This window comes from Anser cygnoides, chromosome 12, assembly GCF_040182565.1.
Source record: "Anser cygnoides isolate HZ-2024a breed goose chromosome 12, Taihu_goose_T2T_genome, whole genome shotgun sequence".
Lineage (NCBI taxonomy): Eukaryota > Metazoa > Chordata > Aves > Anseriformes > Anatidae > Anser > Anser cygnoides.
In genome coordinates this window covers 8,320,149-8,347,963 of record NC_089884.1, presented here as the reverse complement: position 1 = coordinate 8,347,963, position 27,815 = coordinate 8,320,149, and the positions used below count along the sequence as shown (strand labels likewise).

Below are 27,815 nucleotides of genomic sequence, written 5' to 3'. Positions count from 1 at the left end.
GTAGTGTTCAAGAATAAATAGCTGTCAGAAAGCTGTTACACTGCATTGTAGTTATCAGTCCAGCCTGATGCCAGAATGTCTGTAGCAATGTTGTTTTGACACACTAGTAACATCTACAACTTGTTAGCAAGAGTTGTATTAAATCATCTTGTCATGAATTCTAGCTTTTATCAATTTAAACAAATTCACCACTTACAACAGAAAATATTTTCAGTAAGACAAGCCCTAGATAAAACATCTCTGAAATCCTATTTTCTTGTCTATCTACATCACTAGATTTGGGTGTTGATGATAGACAAACGCTAAGCCCTTTTTGTTTATTACAAAAAAAAAAAAAAGGTAAAGAAATTAAGAAACTGTTTTTCACCACCAAACTTGAAAAGTACTTTTAAGTAACAATGACTTTAGCCAAAAGCAGAAAGAAAAATAGGTGGTGGGGCTAGATGTATTCAGCACTAAAAAAGAGCTCACTACAAGACAAACAGCTTTCAAGTGTTTGGACTTGGTACCATGGTGTCATGTTTTGAAATTTGGCTTCTTTAATACATTAAGCCCCCCCCCTCCGAAAAAATCAAATAATCAAACGTAATAGTGAAGTCAAAGGATGTATGCTAAGGATGGCACAAAATGATGTTGTGGTAGCAGAAGATGGATTGACAGCATGACATATGTTATCAGTATGATTCAAACTCTAGAAAAGCTTAACTTGTCAGAGAAGATGCATTCTGAGAGGATAAGGTAAAAAGCACAGATAACCCTGAATGAACACTGTATGCACACGTTCTGGTGTTTGTGAAAGAGGGTTACTTCTGCTTCCATTGAGAAATCTGTGAATCAGTGACTTTAGCAAACGGAAAACATAAGCCCTAAGCATTACAGTTTTTTTAGACAGCTCAGAATCAAAATAGTAAATCTAGCTATGTCAGTTCCAGGGATAAAAATACAAATAGCGTAACTCTGCATCCTGGTCCTCCATCAGTATTAGTAGATGGTTACTAGAAGTGAGTACACCATACACAGCAATGAGTCAGTGACTCTTCCCGACTTCAAATTAGAATTACAACTCTAGTGATATACCTTGGAGAGCGGAATATTAGTTTTCCTCTGCTTTTAAAAGAACTTTATCATAGTTTCTTAGAAATCAGTGATAAAAATTCTACCAGTAGCTGGATCTGACTTCCAGCTTTCTGAAGGCTAACAGAACTATAGAAATTAGAGTAGATGGCAATAAAATGAGCAGCAACTCTGGACTCCCACTTAGAAGTTTAAATGAATTCAGTATGAGAAAATAATTGCTATTTTTTTCCCAGTGAACTTCTTGTGAATCAGTTTTTAACTCAGTGAACACTGGGAGAAGAGCAGACTAATATACTTGATTCTATCTGAGCCCTTATATTAAACAACGTGTAGAAAAAAATGCTTTAAAATATTTCAGCCGTTTCTCTTTAAACTATCTGAAAAATTTGCTTACACATCTCTGCTTTCTCTTCGCTACAATAAACAGCCATAATAATCATAGTAGATTAAATCCTGTGTCCAATGTTATTTAAAAAAAAAAACATGTTCAGCCTACACTTACATTATTCCTAATTCTAGATATTACTAACAAATATGTTGATAAGAAATTAAAATTTGCTGATTATTTTTCAATCTATATTTATTTCCCTAAACTATATTATTCTTTTTTTTTTTTTCTCCAAAGTTTGGAGAAATTGGTTGTGGTTCATCTCACAGAGATAAGTCTCTTAGAAAAGTCCAATACTGGGAAGGAAAGAATGGGTTACATAGTCATTTTCCAGTGAACTTCACGAACAGAGAAATGCAGTGACTCCTAGCTCTGAACTCACTGTATCTGGGTCAAGCACAATCTTCCTAAACTTTCAGAAAACTGGGAAAGTAAACCTAACTCTCAGTGGGACAGGCCTTCGTATGTTCTTCTGGATGAATAAACACTGCAATTGTTTTGAATAAGCTGTTGTGAGTCACTTGAATTAGCAAGAGCTCCCAAAGGAAAATTTCCTACTCATGGCAAATTCAACTGGGATTGTAACATAAGCACAGTTATAAAAGAGAAGACTGTAACCAGAGAATTCAGGCTAAGAATGATTAATCCCACTGTTCTGCCCATGAGAGAAGGAAAGGAGGTTGCAAACGTTCCTACAGTGAACTGCTTGAAAAAAGCAGCAGAACATCTCTCCAGTGGCCACACACTCCACCCATGAACACTAACACATAGCCTTACATAAAAGCAGACGTTTACTAAATCTTTGCAATCCATTTACTTTGTCCCAACTGCCTTGCTTTGCCAGCTGCACCCCTCTAATCAACATCTTGATTCTGAATAAAGTTACCTACACCAGTCACATGTGGTGACTAAATATAAGCCCAATAACTTATTACATCAGCATGAATTCTTCTGTTTACAAACAAAAGGAAGTATCTGCACAAATGCAGAGAAGAGCACTGCAAAATATAGTTTGAAACCACAACTGAGCTATTTCTTTCTAAGAGCTAAATAAAATATTATCAAGGATTTTTTTCTTCTTCAAAATCCATCAACTATCACACTACAGTCTAGGTGGACAAACTTTATGCCTCAGCTAGTAACTTATGACAGTTCTGCATGACTGACTTAAAGGGTATCTTGATTATTGCAGAGACAGTAAAGCTCTTAAAGTTTCGTATCTCAGTAAAGTTACTAAATCTCTTGGATTTTTTGTAAATACACAAAAACACACTTCTGACCTTCTCCCTCTGGGATTTAAAGTGAATGCCACGCTCCTCACCTTAAAAATTCCCTTGTTGCCCAGAAAAGACAAAGCATGTGTCAGGAGGTGATGTCAGACTTGTCTGTCACTCAAGCATTTAGCAAGATTGTTGGGCTCTTTGCTAGTTCTTTCTGTATGGCTTGCCTGTAATACTGAGTCTACAAAGGTGCTTGCCTGGAGACCCAGCACAGTACCTGGTTCCCAAGAGGATATGCACTAATGGGTGTGCATGAATGAGTTTAGCGTGCTGAATGACAAAATGCTTTCCCCTCTAGATCTTCTAATTATGCTAATTTTAAAGAAAGGTCTAGGAATCAGTTTGCTGCTTCTGTACTGGAAAAACTATTAGGTAAATTACTGGTTGTAAGTTTCTTCAACATTCAGCATTAATACAGTGGTATTCCTCACGCTTCCATGAGCTCTATCTTTAGTTAATTCCTCAGAGCACTATTGTTCATATACTGTCAGATAACAACACAGAATAGCTTTATCTGAGTGAGGTAGGAAAAAAAGGGAAAACTGACTTCACAATAATAAGTGGAAAGGTGTTGGCTGAATAAGGAACTTAATCATGAATTCCAGGTATACAACCTACTCTATGTCTATCTGTACATAAATACCTAAATTACCTTTATTTAAAGATAAAAATGGGATTCTTGAGGAGCTTCAGCACTATCTCAGATAAATTGGACAACAAGTTTAAGCATTAACACACACACACATTACAAATTTAAAATCTTAAATCTCTATCTATACATGGGAAAATATTTTATTTGCATACGTATAAACAAAAGCCAAGAAGAAAAACTTTCATTGACGTCCGTAATTAAGATTAAGTCCAGATTTTGCTCAAAATCATTGAAATATGTTATTGGGTAGACAAAATCTCACAACCAACATACACCCATTTACATTCTGCACTTTGACTACGCTGAAAATCCTTATTTTTATGGCTTTATCAAAGGAATGAACATTGCAAACATCATTGACATGTTCTGGAGTGAAGTTTTACAATTGTAAAGAAACTTTTTTCCTTTTTTATGAGAAAAAAATGTTAATATAAGAAAAACATGAAAGATGAAATGTTTCATTTGAGAAATCTGAAGGATTAGTGGTTCTTTTAATATCACTATTTGAAGTATGAGATTGTGTCTAGAAAAGTTTATATAGTTTATTAATCTATGGTGAAGAACACAGACAGATCTCAGAACTATTACCATATAACAGTGTATCTTGGAATAAAAAGTAAATACTTATGAGTCTGTACTACTCAAAAAAGGAAGTGTGGATTTTCCCAAAGATTTCAGTTGGCATTGGATCAATCCTTAAAATAACATTTATTTTCAAAAGACAAAATAATAGAACAACATTAAGAGAGGTATATTATAACGTCTTACACTAATTTCAAGTTTTTAAACTTCCTAAGTGGTATTTATTCTGTCTGGCTAATTTTAAGATATTTGGAATGAAAAACATCTTTTCTCCTGCCAAATATGCCAAATAATTCTGAAAAGCAGTACAGAGAGTTTTTATTAAGAAAGATTTCTAAGGTATGTCAGGAAAATCTCCATGGAGAGTTTAGTAAATGCTTCTCTGTATTTAATAATAAATATTGATTATTTAACAACCAGACTTCCAGATGCTGATGGCAGCAGTTCAACAGACTTGTAAATCTCTACACTGAGTATAAAAAAAAAAAGTGCAGTCATCTCAGGAATTATTTTATTTCTCTATGTTGTCTCAATCCACACATTTTTGTTGTTGTTTTAGGGGATTTTTGTGTGTTTTTTTTGTTTGTTCATTTCTTTTTATTACTTCCTGGTCACCAAATTCTCATTGCACTTATCTAGTGTTGTGCTTCAGTGAGTGGCTGTTTCCAAACAACACTTAAAGAATGTAAAATAAATAAATAAATAAATAAATAAATCAAACCCAGAATACAAGAAATTTCTTTCCAAAAGGCTACATTTAGATATTATTTTTGCTCATACAGGGATTCCATATCTACAGTAATACAACTGGAAAACTCTGTTTGCTAAAATGCTTTTTAACATATATACCAGTTATACGTACTTTTAGGGCTTTATCCTAACAAACTTGAAGCTTAATACAAATGGTTAACCAAGAGAACTGTAAAATGAAATGGCTCTTAGTGCAATACCAATTTTGTTAACAATATGAAATTGTTATTGAAATGTTTCTCGTATGTATTTCTTTTAAAAAGAAAGGGGTATAAATAAAACTTGTTGCATCAGGTTAGTACTTTTTTTGTATTTACCAATGGAAGAAAGCCATTTAGACTTAACTTGTTCAGTACCTCACTATGCACAAGGTACGTGACCTTACTAGCACCAAACAACTGCTGAGAAGAAGCTTGATTGATTTCAAATCCCAGTCATTTAACTACAAGTCAAAAAGAGCACTGGTCTGCAGTCAAGAAATGAACGTGGTTACAATCACAACAGTTAACATGGATTTAGCAAAGTAGGAGTAAGAACACAGAAAGAATGAAGAATATGGATGTACAGAGATGTGCGCATAGGAGTTGTTCATTATGCTTATACAGTAATTGAAACAAAATTTTTCAATATAAATCAAAATGTCTTAAAAATTAAATAACATTAAGGAAACTGAATACAAAGATGTTTTGTGAATCACCACATGCTCTGAGTTTTAGAGACTCCCTGTTCCACAGAGCAGTCTGTTCAAAGCCTGAGGAAGAAGTTCACAAGCCTGACATTAGAAATACTTTCAGGCCTTCCACAGAACAACTTTGATCAAGCTTCACACATACAACCAGAACACCTTTTGAATGAAAGTCATACCTCTAAGCTGTTCTTAACATCCATTCAGCACTGGAACTATTTGTAATTCTGCAAGTAGCATTATCAGTCACACAGGCTGAAGCAATTACCCATTCTGTCTTAAGTACTGCACACGTTGATGTATATTTGGTTTCTGATGAGATTGGAATGGTCTTTCACCCAAAAAGACAGATCATCAAGAAAATCTTAAGATTCAGTTTATTTAATCCTTAAGGAACTCATAATATTCAAAATAAGTACTGTAATATTCTTTTACCATAGGTATGACAGACTAGGAATATTTGTGGAAAATACAGAAACATAGAAAGATAGTCGGCCTGAAGAGAGGCAATAATTAATCATTCACAAACAATTTTTTAAAGTTTATTAAGCTATGCCATATCTTAGACAGAAACACAGGGTGAGAAAACCCACAAAGCACAGCATGAATCATGGTAACAACAGACTAGGGATATTCAGAGTAGATACACCTCTTACGTAAAGTATTCTCCTTTGAGGAGAGGGAGTGAGGGAGTGGTTGTGGTGCAGTTTAGCTTTCCATCAGGGCAAAACCACCACAATACTTGGCTTCATCAGAGGTGTTTTGACTTAAGCCGCCAATAAAACGGGGTGTTAAAGTTAAGGTAGTTAAGAAATCAGTAAGTTTCTGGACAAATTAACAAGTTGTTGCATCACTTCTTATATTTTGAATTACTTTTTCATTATCTCTCCAAAGCTAGCTGAAAATACTTCATCAGATCGTTAGCTCAGCCTACTCTGTGGAGTAAGCCATTTCCCTTGCCATAAAATTTGACATTTTCTTCTGAGATGCAATAGTAAGAAAGAGGCAATAGATAATATGTCAACATAAATCAAAGTTTAATCTATATCTAGGAAGACCAATTTTGATTATTAGAACTACAATAATCAGAAGAAAATCAGGAAAACCTAATCCCCTTGCCTGGATGTATGCACTTCTTGACTAACCTGATTTCCACATTCATTATTTGCACTTCATTACTGTGAACATCGTAACATGTTCTACAGCGAAAGGCAATGAGTAACATAATCCATCTCTCTCACATAAATGCTGGTGTACATAACATTGTTTTCAAGCTATTATGAACCATAACATAATTACTAAGTTATTTCTAACCCCTGAAAGAGACCCCTTGGTTGCTGTTGCACAGAATTAGATATTTATGAGCAATTAGGGATGAGTTTTACTGTGTAGAATTTGCACCCACCGTATGCTTCTCACATATCTCTGAACTATTGCAGGTTGCCATGGCATTTGTCTTTTTTTTTTTTTAAACCTTTTCCAGAAAACACAGATATATCTAATGTCACCAAACTTCCTACAGCGAGACTTGCTCTGTCAGGCAGCCTGTTCTCCCTACCCTCAGTTTTGCTGGCCAAGGGTTGTGCATTTGCTTTATTTCCTGAGTTCTGCTCAGTAACAAAACATAATGGATCATTGAGGTACTAAATATTACTTTTGAAATATTGAGTGTACTAGCTCAGTTTCTTCAGTGTTTTTAATCATGCCAATTGGTGTAAATACTTTACCTCCTCATGGGCTAAATTACAGAGCAGAAGTGATTTTGCAGAAGTAATGAGGTCACCAAAAGAGCAAGATGAAAAATGCAACATCCTACTCTTAGACAGAGTGACCTTTATGAGAACGTATTCACAGCAGAGCTTCCAGTACTACCCTAAGTAATTTTGTTAATGCTTTTGGTGTCTCTCTCTCTCTATATATATACACATACATATATGATCGTATCAGGAAAGTTTTCTCAACTCCAACAGTACACAAGGATGAAAGGCCAGATCTGCAAACTTACCTAACAGTGTAACTGACACCTATCAGTTTCAAGGGTTTAACTGAAGAGATAATGTATCAACATTATATCATAACATTATATCAACAGGAGTCAAACCTCCACTTATTTTTGTCAATTTTGGTGTTATTGTTATTCTTATGTATATGATACTTTATAGCATGCTCCCCAGTCCTTGACATCAACAACTTCGATTAATACAGTATTTAGCATTCAAAGCCAAGCAAAATATAATACATAGTACTATAGGCAGTGTCTTATCAGCAATAGTTAATAGACTGCTAAATCTAAAACTCCTATCCAAAACTCCACTTCTTTTCACAAGACAACTGTAAGGTCAAAAAATGGAAGTACTACCTGCAGTTAAACCTTTTGCCCTCTGTATTTACTGAAAGAACATAAGAAAAAATGTTAATTTTAATTACCAATTTGTTCACAAAATACTAAAGTAGACAGTACATAAGTTGAATTTGACTGTGAAGTTTCACGTGACTTCTAAATAATGCTGGAGAACAAAGCTCAGTATAGTTATTGTAAAATTCACCTTTTTAGTTGTTATTGCAATTAGAATTTTCTTGGACATTATTTAAAGGTTTTATTATTTAAAGGTTTGGACATTATTTAAAGGCCCAAATTAAAAATACCTATCTGTAACTGAGTATTTCCAGTGCAAAAATTTTGAATTAAAAGCAAGAAAGTAGTGTTTTTATCTTTCTACATGCTTGGTGACCTTCACTGACACAGCAGCTGGGACCGAATGTGGAGAGCAGTATTGTGGCAGAGGGTGAACACCTCTATCAAGGTGGTGATTTGATTCAAGTAAAATCACACTTTTCCCATCAGATTTCTATCTGAGAGGATTTGACAGACCAGAGAAGCCATGCAACAGAATGACTTCTATAGCTATTGAAACCTACTAACTTTATACTCTGAAGCTGGACAAGTGGTTTTTTTTTTTTATTTTTTTATTTTTTATTTTTTTTTTTAAATCAAGGACAACTGACAATGAAAGTTCCTGAAATGTATAGCCTGTATAAGCCTGATCCATCTCAGGCCTTAATCTATACTCTACTGAATTGTACAGCACAAAGTTCATATATATGCCTCTGCTCCACTAGGATGTGCTGCACCAAAAAAAATGCCCACAGCATTGCACCTGAAGTTTACGTCTCAGGGCTTACATCAGCAAGCATAGATTCTATCAGCTAATGTACCTAAAAATTTTAAACAATGCAAATACTTTATGCATTTAGGAATAGCAGTGAAAGTTCAGCTTGGCTTGGATCTGCAAGCTACTAGGTATAATGAAAAATGCTTGAGAAGACCCACTTGGTAAGCTCTACACAAAATGTTCCTTTTTGTAGTTATGCATAATTATGAATTTTGAATTGGAAATAGGAATGTGTTAACACAGCGTAACAAAAAAGTAAGGACAGATAACATTATTGCCTTGGAAAAATATCCCTTTTGCATGTTAACATTAACATCATGCATTAAGTATTTTACTGCTCTTCCTTCTCCTTTTTTCATGATAATTGTTAGTAGTTCAGGAAAAACAAGGTACGGAGGTGTGGGGAGAAAGAAGATGGTAGGTCCAGGATGCCCCTTTCCTATGAAACTTATCCATTCCACCTTCACAATAATAGGAAAAAAAAGTGACTTCTAAATACATCAATAACAACTCCCATTTTTTGGTTCTCTTGCCCTCTGAATCCCTTATCTTTATGGCAGGCTGTGATATTATCTGTCTCACTGCAGGACAGAAAATAAGAGGGCTGTCAGAATGACATGCACCTAAAAGCAATAGCTTATTATTAAGAGGAAGACCTTCCTACAACAACGGAAAATATTTTCTCTTTTTGTTGGGTTATTTCATATTGTTTTATTTGCCAATATATACTGATGGAGGGTGAAAAGGAGGAAAAACGTTTCTGTTCATCAAATCCAAGCATTTGCACTGTTTGCGCTCAGGATGCATAGCTGCGCAATATCAAGAAGCTGCAAGTCTCACACAGATTCTGTCCCCAGTACAGAAACAGCATCGGTGCTTCTACCCAAGCACTTTTTGAACATAGTAGGTTTACAGAAGTTGGTTTCCTGAATACAGAAGTTTTACCAGAGCAGTAAGTCCACTGTTTTAAAACATTTTGCCCTATTGACCAATTAATGCAAGCCGGTCACTTGGGCCTTCTCTGGTATTTATTGTTAGTATACATCCAATGGATAAAGGCATAGAGTGAGTTGAGTAGATACATGCATATTTTATTTGGAGGATTGAACAAGTCATAACAGAAAGGAATATGAACATTTAAAACCCATGGAGCCAGCAACACCACAATAAACTCAAATTAAAATCCAATTGCATTTTTCATGTTATATAACTCATCATTTTATTGAGCATAATATTTTTGGTATTATGGTCAGTTTTAGGTTCCTGTATATGTTGAAAATTCCCCTAAGTTGTTCATTGGTAGGTTAATAGGTTTATCCAGCAATATGTGTTTCTTTGTCCCAGTTATCTGCACAATAACCACAGACTGTACTTCCATACTACGAAATATTTACAGTATTAAACTGAATACTCATACATTCACTAAAGTAGTCCCTTAGGTTTTCACACATGTTGAAGATTAAGTACTGAGCAACATGAATATTTAATAATCAGATAAATATCTTCAGCCCTCCTTTACAGATAATCCATTTTCCCTAAAGTAAAAATATTTTGCTTTGAAAGTACTCATTTTCATTAATGTGATTCTCATACTTAATTAAAAAATGAAGTTTTTACTTCATGAATGAATTACTTGTCAGAACTGTAGAAATAAAAAATAAGGGCCAAACAAAATTGAATTTAAGTTGCATTATTAACTATATCCAAATTATGTGATACTTCAGTGACACAATTGAGTGAACTCTGAATTAATCCAATGGGAGATTTTATATGGTTAACATCTACAACAAAAGTAATTAGTTTGAGATTTTGAACATTCAATTGAACAACAGTGTTGGTTTAACTCTTAGTCCTCAAAAAGCAAATGAGGAAAGTTTATAGCTGGCTTATGGAAGCAGAATGAAGCTGCTGACTCACCACACAGAATACGAATTGCCTGTTCTTTTTGCAATTGCCCGCTCAAAAATCTGTTATCTTCAACACTTTTTTGGGAATCGTACACCAAAATTCAGTTCCAAGTGCATATATCATTGTAAACAGAAAGACAGATCAAAGCAATAAGCTATCAAGTTAGGCCCGGTCTATTGAGAATAATAATATAATACCTGACACATTTACCAAGATTTTTGCATAGCATGAAATAAATATGAAAAACTCATGAAACTCTTCCAAGCACTACTAAAAATGTGGCCCTTTTCTTAAAATCTTTAACATATAAGTGGCTTTCATGGTACAATCTACTTTTTGCCACACAAGCTCAACTGATGTGTATTTGAATTATAAAATAGAACATGTAAACTGCAGGTAGAATTTTGCTAATTATAGGAAAACATGAAAAGAAGAATCTATATAATGAAGACCACAACAGACTGAGCAGCAGGTATTCTCACTTTTTACCCTTCACTTTTGTTTTGATTCTTCTGACAGCAAAACAGTAATATTGCATACCTTATGTAGCTAATATCTTCCCTTACATCAAGTAAATTACCTAGTTTTCCTGCCTCCTGTAATGTACAGGTCTGTTTTTCTGATAAGCCTACAATATTGCATTGCTAATCATCTCACTCACTTCAGTGAAAACAGCAATACTGTCAAAATCTCCTCTCTCTGCAAGATGAGCCACAGCTTGTACTAAGCCTTTTCACAGTAAATATCTGTTAACCTTTGTCAGTAAATTATAGAGACATCTATATTATTAGTTTTCTTTGGAAAGTAAATTTATATTTGCTATAAATGTAAATCTTCCTCAGATGTGACTGGTTTCCTTCCAATATAGTAGAGTACTTACTGCTCTGGTAAATTTTACTAGACTTTTATTTGGTCGCTCACAGGTGCTTGGCAGCCCATTAACTGGTGCACTCGCATCAGTGAGAAAAGCAGCGAGGAAACAAGGGCTAAATGAGACACCTAGCAAGCTATCCTTCAGTGGGGAAGTTCCCAGCCAGAGATATTCCCCAAAAAAAAGAAGCCACATTTATGTAATATCTGAATGTACTGCTTGCATGTTGGTGTAGCCTATGTGTATAGGCAAAATGACACCCTACAAGATGTGTACTGTGCAATCTGGTCTTGCAGATGCATGGGAGGTTTGTGAAGGCTTTGGGGAATATAAGTCCAACTCTTCTCCAAGAGATTTTAGTACTGAAAATAGTACTGAAAACCTAATAGATATTACAAAGCTAGACAACTTAGATGCAAGATAGCATGGGGAGATGAACAGAGCAGTAGAATGCAGGGAATGGCTCAGCATTGAGACCAAACTGCCCAGCGCTTGATCAGCTTGCCTGGGAGTACTGTGACTCAGGAAACCCGGTATCACATAGAGGGACAATGGCATAGCATAGGCATTGCATAGAAGTGCTGCAAGCAAAGCGGTATCAGTAAAACAGGAGAGAACATTTTCACCTCTCTTCATGCTGGCTGGTGAATTCCACAACCTAAACCTTGTTTAAAAGTACTTTTTTTTTTTTTTATTTACTAATGTTTTCATCTCAAAGAGGAAGTCTCGATAACCAAGAGATATGTGATATTGCTTGGTGTAATTCATTCTAGACATTTACTCAGATGAAGAAATACTATGTAGGTCAGAGCTATTAACTCAGTTTATGGCTTCCAGAAGGCTGCTGTTTTATTGCCAGTTTATGTCTTCTATGAAAATATAGAAATAGCACAGTTTAAGAAGTTCATCTCAACACAATCTTATCTAAATTTATTCATTTGGTGCTTGCAATTAACTCAGTAATCTGCTTTTTAATAAGGGCTCTGCTATTTCTTATTTAGTCTTGTTGTGTACTATGCCATTACTTCATAGCTTATTTTTTTCTTGGAGATATCTGTGTGCTAACATAAATAATAAGATTGAAAATGGTGTCTTGTTATTTATAATAGGGTCCTTCGTGAATTTTCACCTGGGCTACATACCTGTCCCACTGCAGCAGATGTTGCTGATCCTCCAAGGGGTATTCTAACCTTCATTCTCCCCCCGCCCCAATGAATAACTATATGACAAACCACAGAAGTATTGAATTCTGGTGAAACGTATGTCTACTTCTGTTATCAGAATTCAAATTAGAGCAACAAATCTACATCAGCAGGGCATAATGGAAGTCAGCAGCTTCCTATCCCCAAACACACTCCTGATGCTTACTTCACTGTTCTTCTGAAGGAACATTCCATTTTGGAAAAATGGTTTTGAGATCTAAGTTCTACCTAGCTCTATCATTGTCTTTGAGCGACTTTCCCTTTACTTCCATGGACTGTCAAATCAGTTTAACAGAGAATGAGAAAGTATTAACAAATGAAAGAAGTATGATCAGAAGCACAGAAGAGGTTCAATATGAGGAGAAATTAAATAGGCTACAAGTCTTCAGTTTCGTGAAGAAAATAATGAGAAGGTGAACATAACGGAGATCTGAAAGATTCTAGGAAAAGACAAATAGCAAATAGATGCGCATACTTTCTCAGATCACAGGAACCTGGATTAATTCAGCGAAACCATCAAGCTGCAGATTTCAGCCAGAGTACTCTCTCATACAGCCAAGACATTTGCCACACAAAGCTAGGAATAAAGAAAGGTTATACAGCCTCAAGAGGGACAAAGGATAAAGATAAATCAAGGAACATAGTTTCAGTATTAGCTATAAAACACAAATGTGTCCAGTTGTTGTTCAAGATGCCCACATTCTCTGGAAGCTAGGGAAACAACTCCAGAGATGATCTATCATTTCCCTAAAAATCCAGCAATCTTCTGTTGGAATTAGATGCCAAAATAAGTTGACCTTAGATCCAGTCTTGTATGGCAGTTATACAATCAGCAAAACATTTAACACATCACCTCTTGAGTTTTTACATTTTCACGTGCACCCAATATAGTGGTGGAGGAAGGAAGAACTCAGTTTAAAAGCAGTGCTTCAATTGTTCTCTTAAGTATCCTGAACAGAAGGTTGGAGCCTTCCATATGAAGATTAAAGACATGATAGGAAGATCATTCATCCACTTAGACATGAGATGATAGATATACCATTTGCCAGTATAATAAATAATTTCAAGTATGGAGAATACATTTAACAGCTAAGCAACAGAGAGGAAAGTTAAACTGCCAGATCACACAAGTAAGACAAAGAATTAGAAGTACCTAAATAGTAGCAGAAAGTAGACAGCAGTTAAGTATACTATCATGTGACACCAATAATAGACTTTTTGAATCCAAGTGTGATTAACTCAGATGACAGTATTATTATTAGCATTTAATTGCCTAAAGGCTACAAAGATTGTAATTCGTAAATTAAGTATGTCTGGTTCCCAGCAAAACATAACAGCATATTTTTAGGAAAAACTCTATTAAACTGCTGAAGAAACTAAGCTGTCTTATTGACTTTCGTAGAAGAAATATCACGTCTCATGCTTTTAGACTTGATTTTAATCTAGACTCAGTATCTGACTGACCTCAGTCAGGTGCCTTACAGGAATCCTTTGATGCAGGCTTTTTTTGGTGTATATCAGCTATTGACCCTCACTCCAAAGACCTGTGACAATTAATGCTTGGATGTTCTGGTCCTTAATAAATGAAAATTCAAGTATTTCACATGATGCTGGATTTTTAGGGTATTCTTTAACCAGTAAATATGCAGGGACATGATTATATTTTGAGTTGTCAGAGCATTTACCACTCCCACCCCCCACAGAAGCTTTCATTTACCTTCTGTCCACAAGACTACTTTTTTGAGCATGAGCATGAGCATCTCACATTTCTCTTCTGAAAGAAAATATCATCCACTCTTCCTCTGTTCCTCACCATCACAAATACAATTATTTTCAGTAAGATTGCTTCTTAGCCTTGACATCGAATATATCGTCAAAGTGATTGTTATGTTGATTTAGAAAGTTCCTGACTCTTGAAACTAGGTATTAAAAAAATCTTAGTAACATCATCTCTTTCTTATATACATATATATATAATTACTATTTACTCCACAGAAAATAAAGACATTTAAAAATCTGAAGAAGCACTTTGATTTATAGTTATATATGACAAGTGATGCTTGATTGAAAACTATCTGGTTAACAGTATCATGTAAAACTTACTCACTTGAAATTGAGAAACGCGTTGCAGTTTGAAATGTAAGCAAAAAAGAATTAATTCCTTATATATTACTACTCATTCATTTGTATATGGCACCTGATGAAATGAAAAATGCAGAGATTTAAAACAAAAGAATCCATCTACATTGAATGGCTTTGACCCTAACAGCTATAACAAATGGATTTACTTCCCCAAACTTCCACTTATTGAGGATGTAGTTTTTTTCAGCAGTCTTCGCTTACAGATCTCACAGAAGTAACAAAAGTCTCACTATATTCTTGGCCAGAAAACCATCTGTTAGATACCTTGATAATGCTCTAAAGTGTATTTGAAAACCTTCTGGCATCAGCAATGCCCTGTTGCCAGTCAAGGTGAAACTTTACGTCAGTGATAGTGCCGGTTAGCAATAGTTTACATAAGACTTCTATCATAAGCTCTTTCCAAAAGACTAAAAACTCTACTAACAACCACAAGAAGAGCTGATGAAAAGCCCTCTTGGGTTACTAGAATTACACATGCCTGATATTTTCTGCTGCTTCAAAGATGCATCCACACAGGGGAAAAAAAAAAACACATTTCAAAATGTTCACAGCAAGAAAGAGGTTAACTAACTTCTCTCCCACTCCCTATACTCCTGTATGGTTGCTCTGATGCAGCCAGGGAGGCAGGAAACTTGAACCTCTTGTACATATAACAGTCCAAGCACACTACTTGCTGACGCATGTCTTAAAGTTACTTGTGAATTAACTAACATACTTCCATCTCAGTCCTATTTAAATCTGAGGCCATGTATGTTAATTATGAAATCCTTCTTAAAATAAGCTGCTTTCAGCATGAGTGCGCCCTATACACACGTACCTTTTTGTGAGAAAGGACTAATTGCTTTCTGTGAACAGCAACCATGATTTCAACAACAGTTTTTGTTACATGGGGGCAATATGCAACTCTGTGCATCTAAGGTGAACAAGAAAGCAGCAAACTGAAGACAAATTTTTCCAGAGTTGATCCAACATATACAGCAATTTCTTCCTAATAAACTTTTAAACACCTACATTGTGTCCATTGAAAGCATTTATAGCAGTTTCCCACAAAACTTTTTTCCTTACTATTGACAGTGAAGCTTGGCATGCCTTTGAAAAATAAACTCTAGGAAACCACTAGTACCTCCTTCTCTTCAGGAAAATGAGGATACTGCCCTAGAGATTTCTCCCATAACACTATGTGTATTTTTTCTTTACTGCTTCCATCTCTTGGCTCCTCAAATAATAATAATAAAAAAAGATGGCTCTTTTCAAAGCATTTTTTCTTTTGTTTTCTAAAGTCCCTGCAATTTGAAAATATATACAAAAAAAAGTGCTGGGAATATACAGTCTACCATGTATTACTTACAGTTACTTTTGGCATGGACACCACCAGTACATTTCCTGTCATTGATCTGCATGTGCTCAAGTTCCCACTAAAATCAATGGAGGCTTCTCCAGGGAAGACAAAAAATAAAATCCAAAGCAGGAAACGGTCTTCTAATTAACAAACCTAAAGTTTATCACATCTCCTATTAGTGAAACAGACCACTCTTTCAGACAATATCAGAGAGATGTTAAGCTTACTGCCGTTCAGTATAAGCTTATGAATATGTTCATTTAAAATTGCCACAAATCCTGCTGCTGCTTTTCCCCACAGCTATCCTCCCAGAACATACAATGTAGGTTCATTATTTTCCCCTCCATTTCTGAACATACTGTTAGACTCTCTAGGCACCAGGTGACATCCTGAGTCTCATCCATCCTTCTCTCTGCTATTCATGACTGCTTTTCAACACGTTTTCTTCCTTGGATCAATCAGGGATGGAACAGCATTATTGCTAACAAGGCCTATCTAGGCAATCCATTTGGGAACAAAACATAATGGAGAAGAGACTTTAAACTGTACTTTTAATATTCAAACACCCACTTCTTCAGATCTGTCACAATGCTTAGGGGAGACTTAGGCGTAGATAATAAAAAAGTTTATTTCTTCAAGGTTTAGGAAGTTCTATTCTTTTTCTGCAGCACTATTATATGAATCAAATCATAGGCAGTGAAAAGAGTTTCTAAATTCCTGGGAAGAGGTAATAAAGTCATTACTTTTGTTACTACTTCACCTCACTCCATACATCACCTTGAAAGTAATTTAAGCTGTATCTAGTGATCTAAAGGATCATGAAACAGAACTTTACTTAGTGCTATATTTATATAAAATCTGCTGGTGGCATAAGATAAAGCTAGACGCAGAAAGGAGTCTAAATGGTCCTTAAAAAATTCTCTATTTCTTTTCGTATATAACTTCAAAAATAAGTAAATACTTCCAGAGTCCTTGAAATGTTTGTGTTTTGTTTTTTTTTTATTCCAGTTTGACAGATACTTCATTTTAAATTCTTCAAATTAACAGCTAAAGCTCGCTCTAAGTATGCAGTGCTCTAGAATATGTCATGTAAGGCCAACAGCCCTGCTTCTGAAATGTGATTGCATCGTGAGATTCAATGATCATACTGATTCCTAATGAGATTCATAAGAATTCTAAACAAAGATAGCCTGGATTTATAAAAATCAGGAGACTTTCAGAAACATACAAAAGAGAAACACTTGTAGTCTTATGAAAGTAATATAGTGAATGAAGAAAATCATGGCCACTTTCTAGGTTCTTCAGGATGCAGAAGGTTAAGTTTATGAGAAAAATATTTATTCATTTCCTGTATGGTTTCATTCGATTTTGAATGCAATCTTGGCAGGACAGAAGGCAACTGTAGTTTACTACTGACTTGGGAAAAAACAGGAATCCATTCTATCTGGGAAAAAACACAAGTTTCTACTTGTGCATTTGTGTTTATTTGTTACACTATTTTGAAAAAGAAATGTTATAACAGTCTCTATAATTGCAATCTTTATATTAACTACTACATAACTCAGAAAGTGTCTCAATTGACACTAGCCTGATATCTGCTATGAAAAGGGCTCATACTCATCAGATCTACTAAATGATTCATCATGTAAGAGGTTACATTGGCACAAATAGACATATCTGTAAGTAAGAGATAATATCAGAGAATTTAGCATGTTAACTATTCTTCAGAATCATATTGTTCAAAAATAGTTAAATATTCAGGATTGTTATATACTAATTTTTTACTGCGTTTAGTAGTTCCTTATGCCCATTTAGTATTTTTGGTGGTTTTACATGTGTGAGGTTATATATATTTATATTTTTATATGTGCTTTTAAAAATATAGCTTCCACAGAAATGTGTCACGTAGATGACAGTTTCAGCTACACTATTTTCATATTCTGTGCAACTGCAGAAATAGTTAGCATCAAATGACAGGGAAAGTCTTAAGGAAATCTGTATATCCTTTATGCAATAAAGCATAAAGTAATTGCAATGGAAATATAGTCTCTGATCTTGCAGACATTCCATTTCACCAGCATAACTTCCAAATAATTGGTTTTCATGTAAATGAAAGCCAGAGGAACTGGGAAACGAAAGTTCACATGGCCAGTTAGAGAACTGGATTTCATGAGAACTCTTAACCACAGATCATCCAGTTTCATTTCTACTTTGTAGGTAAAAGTCAAAAATAGGGATTAATCAAATACCATAAATTCATAATCTGTATAGAAGTATGCTTCAGCTATAAATTGTGTCTAGAACTATCTGTGATAACAGGATATCAAAATCCCATAAGCCAAGTAGATGCCTTATCTGGTAAACAAAGAAACTATCATCTCCTTCCTAAAATTTAAAAACTATCCGATTCTTAATAAATGCCTTTGTAAAATGGTTCACACTCTTCCATTAGCATCTTAGTTCTAATTATTGATCTTACCTATGTAACCGCTCCAGACATTTCCAACAAACGTGCTGAACCATGTAATACCAAAACCCCTAAGCTGCAACAGGTCGCTGAAGATAGTTACCCGATCTTACCACTTCTATAGTTACTGGTTCCATACAAAAGGCAAAAAAATTTGAGCTTAGTAGTGGAGAAGTGGGTGGGAGGGAGCTTCATAAAAAAATTTTTGCTTCTGACCCTCAGAGATACAGGCAGCTGTATGCCACATAGCCTTCAGAATTTTAAACAAAAAAATCACAATTATTAGTAGAAATATGGAATTCTCCTCAGACCACCTTCCACCAGTTTAATTTAAAATTTAAGCTACGACTATGTTTCTAAAAAAAAAAAGGAAAAAATGCATACATGGGAGAAAAAGCAGAACCTGCTTGTTTATTATATAGTGCAAATACTGCCTGGAGCAGCAGGCACAGCTATTCTACTTCATAGAACGACAATTAAATACTTGATTTCTGATCGTGCCAAAGGCAACAGCAAGAGACAAGTTAGGAAGCACAAAATGCTAATAATATTGTTTCTAAAGAGCACACACATGATCATCCTCTAGCTGCGCAGTTTCTTACCTTTTAAGTTGTGTTTTCTGTCAGTCTGAAGTGAATCCAACTGCACAGCAGTAATAGCACTTTAGCAGTCACTTAGCAATCTAGCTGTGCGCACTTGGGAGAAGAGTTTCAACTTTCCAGAATGAAAAGTTGCTTATTGATCCAGGGGAATTTGTTGTGACTTTACTGTGCTGGCACATAAGGGGGAGCTTTAGCAATGTTATTTATATAGACAATTGATATATAAACCCGGAATTTTTCATTTAACCCCTCCCCCTCAAAAAAAGAGGGATTCAAAGTTGAAACCAAAATATTTTTGGTACTTCTGGAACATTTAAAGATGTCTGTAAAAGCTGTAAATACTATTTTCTTTGAAGGAAACGTAGAAATGAAGATTTTATAAAGGATTGTTTAAATAAATAAAATATGAAACTATACAGCTAAGAGGAACTAAAGCAGATATTTTGAAATACCTGGGAACTTGAATTGCATATAGTAATTTTTCCAGTTAGAAAACACAAACAGGTGAGTATTATGTTCAGATTCAAATCCTGATCAAGGGAAGAAAAATTTAAGAAAGAGACAAAAATAAATACATCCATTAAATTAATATTTATGTTGATGTTCTGTTTATTGAGGTTCCCCTTTTAGTTATAGGGCAAGTAACAATACGTTTGTTTACCCATATGCATATTTAATCATAGAATATCTCAGGTTGGAAGGGACCTTAGAGCTCATCTTGTTCCAACCACCCTGCCCTTGCAGGGATGCTAATATATTGTACGTATATATATTTATATACACTGCTGTATGACAGTTTAACATAAATATATGAAAGCCAAACCAGCATGATTTTAAAAATTGGGTACATACAGAAGTGTGTTTAATAGCACTAAGTATTTGCAGCCTTGTAGTAAATCTATTTGCATACTAATGAAGTTGAAAGCCAGATGCCACTAATTACAACCTATCCACTCTGTCCAACATACCACTAAAACAGTCATGAGTGGACCTCTTAATTCCATTATGCAAATGATACATAAGTACAGAAATAAATTCTAAGTAGTGGCATCTAAAGCAGGAAGTGAATTATTAAATATAGCCAACAAATGAAAATTAAAAGTTATTTTTCAGCACTAGGTTAGTCATTGCTAAATAAACATAGGAAAACCAATGTTTTTTTTTTTCTGGTGTTAGTTATAGCAATGTACTAGAGATTTTATTCTTTAAGACACATTAACCAGTCTTTCCAGAAAGACACCACCACCATGGGTCTGATGCAGAGTACACTGAAGAAGTTTTAAGTAACTGTTTTGATCAGTAGACAACTAAAGAACTAGTTCTCAAATAGTCAAAGTATAGAATCAGTGTAAAAAGCCCTGTTATCTCTTAGGGTAACAGTTTGAGAGAAGATACATAATATTTGTTCTACAGTTTGTGGCTATGACAAATAGTCGCTAACCACTGCAAATAATTGTGTTTCACATGCAACTCAATGTCATGCAAAACAGGAAGCATATAAGCTCTTCCAAGATCACTAAAAATTCACTGTTCAGGTTTTGGTTTTGTCTTTCATCTTCACAGAAAGAAATGCAATTGGACAGGTGCACTTCACAAAGTTCCCTAGAACATTCATTTTAAAAGTGGAAACAAAACCCCAAATTTTTCTGACTTCTTTGTTTTTAAGGTTACAGTACTAAAAAGATTGTTGTTAACAGACTAACAGAGCAAAGTATAAGAAGTGCTTAATTAACAAATGCATATCACCATTTTAGGACTGCTATGTTGAAGGATTTAAAATAATGAGTATTAATAAAAGCAGAAAGTTGTAAAAACATCCTGCTTATTCTCATCTTTTAATAAAGACAAGCAGAAAATAATCTGGTTTTCATCTAATTCTGTCTGGTTTTAATCAGAGTTTTCACTGTAGTATACCCTGTAATATAAAAACACATCTAATAAGAGAGAGGTTTCCCCAACTGCAGCAAGAAAAATGACTAGAAAAATGGACTAGAACTATCACCTCTGCAAATATTAGAATTAGTGAGTTATAAAAATCAGAATGTTATTTGTTCCTTTATTATAAATTATTATCTGTCGTCCAATAAACATGATGCAAACTTTAAGGACCTGAGTGAAAGACTTATTTCCACAATCATTTAGTAGTCTATTATACCTTCTTGGCATAACACTCCTTAGGTATTTGGTTTGCTTTACCTTCGTTCTGGAAGGAAAATATCATTTGTTGTTATACCCATGGCATATAGCATATACTCATTCATTTACCTTAAGACCCTTTTTTTGATGACCTCCAGAGTTATGTTCTAGAAGCATCAGGGTGATCAAGCATAATCCAAAATTTTTATTATGTTTATGGTGGGCCAGAGATTTTTTTTCAGGATATATTACATCTTGAGGTACCTCTTAAGTGTTTAAATGGATACAACTTCTCTGATTTTGAAAGTGATCATAAAGCAGTAATTCACAATAATTTGCTTGGTAGCTTTTAAGTTGTGGTACATTGTGATATGTGTTGACAATTCTGTATGAAACTGTCTTAATGCAGTACTAGTCCAATTTTAAGAGATTACCTTTTTGAAGTTGTTAATGAAACATTCTGATCTACCAGATTTACATTTAACTGAAAAAATTTTCTCACTAGCAGCTTTAGTATGTTTTAATTTGCTCATTGTTTGGAGATTATTGACATGTTTCTCAGAACTGATGGCATCTAGTGGAAAAAAACAAAGCAGAGGGAAAATTACTTTAGTGTGAATTCCTTCACTATATAGCTTTCTAGGTTTTAATTTTATTTTTATGCTTTTTTTTGCATCTTCATATGCTATGTGAAGGTCAAGTTTGCACATACAGTATTAAAGGCTTTAGGAGGTTTCCAATTACACCAGTGACATTTTATATGGTATTCTAAGTACTTTTCAACTACAGAGCTTTCTGAGTTCATATTTTCATCTTTATCAAAAGAAATTATAGCCATCACACAATATGTTCTGTTGTATAGAACATTTTAAAAATGGATTTGACCTAAACTACTAAAAGTCTTCCTTTCTATCTAGGTTACAATTAGAGAGCTGACATCTGAGAATAAATATTGCATCCAAATATATCAGCCAATAATAAGATACTCTGTTAGGACAAAATACTCAGTTTGTCCCTTCTAACTATTCTGTCGTTGACATGAATACCACTCCAGGTCCCTCCTGCCTGCACTGCAGATCCAGGTACAGTTGTGTATTTGGAACAACAGCAAATTTACTGACTTAATTCAGACTTTGAGGAAGGAACACAGAGCCATATAACACCCAGATATGTTACTCGCTTCACCTTTTCACCTTTCTTTTTTCCCCCCAGCCAAGAAACTCCACTTTACCACCTTCATCCCTCCCTTAAAAAAAAAAAACAAAAAACAAAAAACTCATGCTTGTTTGTGGTGCCACAAGCCAGTGTAATCCACCTGCTGCACGTCTCATAGTTTCCTAAGTGCTCACGAGTGAATTTTGCAGGATAAAAAAAAACAAATTGAGCTGCTGTTTCTCTAATATAAATAGAGAAACTTGGACATTCAAAGGTAAAAGACTCATCTAGTATTCCACAAGAAATTAAAAAAACAAACCCTGTCACCAGTATATACTGGAAATATATATTTCCAGTATATATATACTGGAAATATATATTATTATTATATATATACACACACACACATATATGGAAATATATATTTCCAGTATATACTGGAAATATCAAGCAATTTGATTGACAGTTTTCAGGCAAGGGAAGCAGAGCTTAGTAATTTTTTATAATTCATTTCTACTGCAAAACACTATAGTAAGAAATAGTAGCTGAAACTTTTAAGTATAAACACAGTGGTCTTAAAAAGCAAAGTTGCTGTACTGTTCCATAAAAAATACCCAAGACGATAAATAGCTCAACCCATAACAAGAAAGTACTAGAACATTCACTTTATAGAACTAGTCAAGTGACACAAGATTCATTAATTACTTCCATTTGATGTTTTCATATGCTATAATTGACTGCAGATAGAATGTCAAAGGCGTACAAGAAAAGCAAAAGTTACACCCAAGACATGACTATGTTAGCATCATTTTTAAGATAATACAGGTACAAATGCAATCTTTATCTCAATAGTTTTGAGAACTTGCACTACTATTCCCAAACAGGGCTGAAGTCATTCAAAATGATTTTCTACACAAAGTGGAGGCAGTCTGAACTGAGTGACTTCAGAGAACTTAGTAAGTAATTGTATTTTGTACTAACAAGCTAGGGTGTGTTGGGGCTTGGTATTAAAAAAAAGGAAAAATCCTTTTATATACCTGGCACATTTTAACTGATCACAGAAGTGGCCTAAAGCTATGAGACCTTTGCAAACTGTTACTCACAATAATCAAAAATGTTTGTGTGAGCTGCAAAAACACTGCAAGATCAAGTTGTCCTCAGAAACATACAAAGGACGCTATAATTACCTGCCACTGAATGAGCTTAGTTATTTCCTTCACATTTAAGAATCAAAATCTATGTAACACTTAAGATTGTTCCTCTTATAACAATGCTACAGTAGGAACTCACAGGCCTGTAAGTTCTTAAACATTATGCAACAACACCAATATGAAGATGTGTTCTAAACAAGAGCATGTATGTTGGGATAAAGAAGGCAGGACTGTTGTCCCATCTGTTCCAGTAGCTCAGCAGTAGTGTGATACTCAGAAGTAAACATTACTTCTTATCAAAATAGGACTCTCGTACAGAATAGTTCTTTATGAATTCTATTTAAAATGGCTTGCAATACTGCAGAAAAATGGTATTTGCAGTTGTCACAGTCTACTTCATGCACAGCACCACAGATATCACACTGTGAATTATGGAGTTTATGACCATAAGCATTTCTGATATCCCAATTCATGACCAGGATTTTACTCTGCCCTCTTACTTATCCATTAAAAAATGATAAAAATCTCTTCCCCACTCAGACAAGCAACTGTTCCTTATTGCAAACAGATAGCAATGTTTCTAAACTCATTATAATGAAGCCAAACTATGTTATGTGACAGATTACTCAAGTACTCTTATGAACTATGGACTTTTATCTTCTCCGCTATCGGGTCAAGAAGTTGCTTGCAATACAGGTTCTTAATTAGATTTTTATTGGAAAATTTATATCGCTACCCTTTGCATTTAAGTTTGAGCAGATGAATACAGAGATTTTCACACCAATTTTCTTTTAACTAACTACAGGTCTATGTTCTTTTTCTTCAAACTTAATTAACTGTACTTACTGAAGACTAAAGCTTGGAGAAGCTTAATTTCAAACGGCACTGAAGACAACGTATAGAGTCCTCAAAATCCTAAAACATGGAAGCCTGGAACCAGATATTTAAGGAACAAAAAAAATTGTGTTATATATATTCCTCTCAGACTACAGTCAATGATCTGGTTGAGCTCTGTTTTTGTTCTTTCTGCTTACTGTCGTCATTCAACTTATTTAAACAATATCAAATCACTTTTACACTGAAAAAAAAAAACTTTTTGGCCTCTCATTCTGACATTTAAAAAATTAAGAGAAGATGTGCATTATTAGTCTAGAGACTCAAGAAGAAGCGGCGGGCCATGAAATTTCTGGAAACAGTAGGCGATACTACTAGCTGATGGTCTTTTTGTCATTGTCTCTAAGTTTGATATTTTTGAGCAATTATAAACTAGTTTTGCCATATCTGATATAGATGCTTTGCTACTCATCTTGAAAGCAGCAAAAGAAATACCACCAAAAAAAGGAGTGAAGTTCATTGCAGTTTTCTAAGCAACCTGACAATACTCAGTGCTAATATACTAATATGTAGGTCATAACACAATGAACACATATCTTGCCTTCCCCCTGCCCATGCTCAGAAGTTAGATCTCCCTATCATCTGGGTAAAAGATGAACACACTAGTATTTACGTGGATGATTCACTATGAAAAGTTTTATCTGTTTACATCCAGAGGTAGGTACTCTTTGTGCTTTGAAGTTGCAGTGCTTCTGTGTTACGTAATGAGTCTTCATAGCACCAAAAAAAAATATGTATTTGAAACAAAAAAAATGGTTTATTACATGCGACTTTATACAGTAGTAAGGGGAAATCCGATCTCAAAACAATTTTCTGAAACCAAAAAGAAAAAAATGCAACTGCTAAGAAAGCAATCAGACTTTATGCTACCTGTCTTGATTTTTAATAGAGATAGCTGTATCTCTCTCAAGACAATTTGATACTGGATATAATCCCCCCCCCCCCCCCAAAAAAAAAAAAAAAAAACAAACTTTAAAGCATCTCTTTCAGAATTTAAAAATAAAGTCATTTACATTTAAGATATGCAAGGAAGAAAAACATATGTATTGAAGATCTATTTCAATCTATAAGATTGAAAATCTATCTCCTTGCTTCTATGCATACAAAAATGAACGGTACCAATACACCTAAGAAATCAGTATTCATAATTATTCCTCATATTTCAGTAGTTTTTTTCTCTACCAGAAAGCATAGAAAAGCATCATTTTTTTTGCATCTTCCTTTGAAGATAACTACTAAACCTTGAGATATTATTTGTTCGTATGCCACTAACATGAAAGCTAAAGTTATTTGCAATCACAGGTCACAGAAAATATAGAAAAGCATCAGAAAGTCAAGAAAACACAATGGTGCTGTTGTTTCACATTAACACATACCTTACTTGACCATATAAATTACTACTAACTAGCATTACTGGAGAAAAACATTTAAATTTAAAGAAGTTTGAATTCTGTTTGTACCTATGACCTTCAGAAAAGAATGGCCTGTAATAGTTTCAGTTTAAGAATCATTAAAAAATACTGTTTTCATTTCCATGAAATAAAACCTTTCAAGTCTTACTTGCTTCTGTAATTCCATGTACTATCTGAAATAGTAAAATATCTGGGAAGTTACGTTAGATGTTATTGCTCAGACGCATCACAATCACTAGTTTGAACGGAATGCCTCTTTCCATTTCAGAAATCTGATTTACCTTAATGTTTAATCACATGACATTCATAACAATGTAGTAAGTAAAATAAATAAATCAGGCTTCAAAGGCATAAAACTTTACTTACTAATATTCTACAAACCAGATTCATCTGAAAAGATTATTTACTAAATGTGTATATTTTTACTTTTTTTTTTATTCAGTTCTTCCTAGTCCATTCTTCATGGACATGAAAGTACATCAGAATATAAGAATGCAGATACTGTAGCTCAGCTGCAAGAAACTGCAAGCTATGATTATACAGACATCTAAAAACAGGGAAGGAATGATCAAGTTCTTTACTGGGAAAAAAAGTTAGGCATGTATTGACCTTTTGGTAAAGATCCATTCTTCAAGAGGGAGATTTTTTTTTTTTTATATATATCCACCAAAAAAATGTCATTCTAAAAGGACAAGTATGAATAAAAACAGTCTTGAACAGCGTAAGGCAACAGTAATTTTTGTTACCTACCCTGGTAACTTATCCAAGACTTAGTAGTTTCACCTGAAGTACAGCAGTAGAAAATTTTCTACTAGACCTGCTCAGCCTAAGTTTAAAGGCTTCTGGACTTCATTATAATTCTTCAAGCTGTTTTTCCAAAAGTAGCATACTATTACCATACCCGTCAATGGAAGACCATAAATACATTGAGTCGTTCCCTTACCAAAAGGGAAATGTAAACACATACTTTTCTTGTGGAGCTTAATTCAACAGAGCAACTCTCAGACCAAAGACTGAGACTGTCTTAGATTGAGACTTATAAACAGAGGTACATGGGTTAGCAAAGATACAGTGAAAATGGCTAATGACTTCCACAGCAAACAGAAGTAGCACTTAACTTCTGATCTCAAGGTAATTAAATTTATTAGAAATGCAGATTTGAAGCCTTCAAGCCTAATATAACCCAGTAAATGCAAAGCCTTCCAATCAGTGCAAGTCAGGCATCCGCATGTCTTCACATTATTGAGTCAATGTTACTTTCAGCATTTGTATTTTTTTTTTTTTGTATTTGTATTATAAAATAACACACACAAGCCTGATTCTGCTCAAAGTATCTCAGGCAAAACTACCTGACAGTGTTTACTTTCTGCAAAAGTGATTACTACTTTTTGTCACTAAAATAAAGCTCTGTAGGAAATCTCCTTACCAGTCAATAAAAGATAATCATGGATACTGAGAGAAGGAGAGCACTGAAAGTACAAAAATATGTAAAATTCTTCTGCAGATGAGTATAACTGGAAAATAATGAAGTGTAAAGCGAGATTATGAATATACATGAAAAAAGTTCTCACACACACCCTTCCCATCAGTGGTGTAAAAAAAACTTATCACCAGTCACTATAACATGCTACAGATCACAGAGCTGGAATCTACCCATTTCAGCTTTCCATACTCACTGACCTCTGAAGTAAACACTAGAGAGACTAACTTAAGTGATTGAAATAGAACTCTAAATACATGCACAGCAGAAACTGTTTTTATGTGCTCTTTTATTCGACAGGCAGTCCTAGTAATTTTTAACTCAATTGCTTTTATTCAACATAATAGGCCTTCATGACTATGTAAGTTGCTAAAATATGTAAGTTCTTAACACAAAATTGAACTGTACATTACATAATCATCTTGTTCCAGTTATAGTTAGAACTGACACTTACAGTGCAGTATGGTTC

The 27,815-nt window shown here is 34.5% G+C and overlaps 1 long non-coding RNA gene across 8 annotated transcripts in view; it reads right to left on the bottom strand.

Annotated features, from left to right (window-relative positions):
• Positions 1–27,815, bottom strand: part of LOC106033253 (uncharacterized) — a 416,430-nt gene that overhangs the window by 382,147 nt on the left and 6,468 nt on the right. The gene's annotated exons all lie outside the window — the stretch shown is intronic.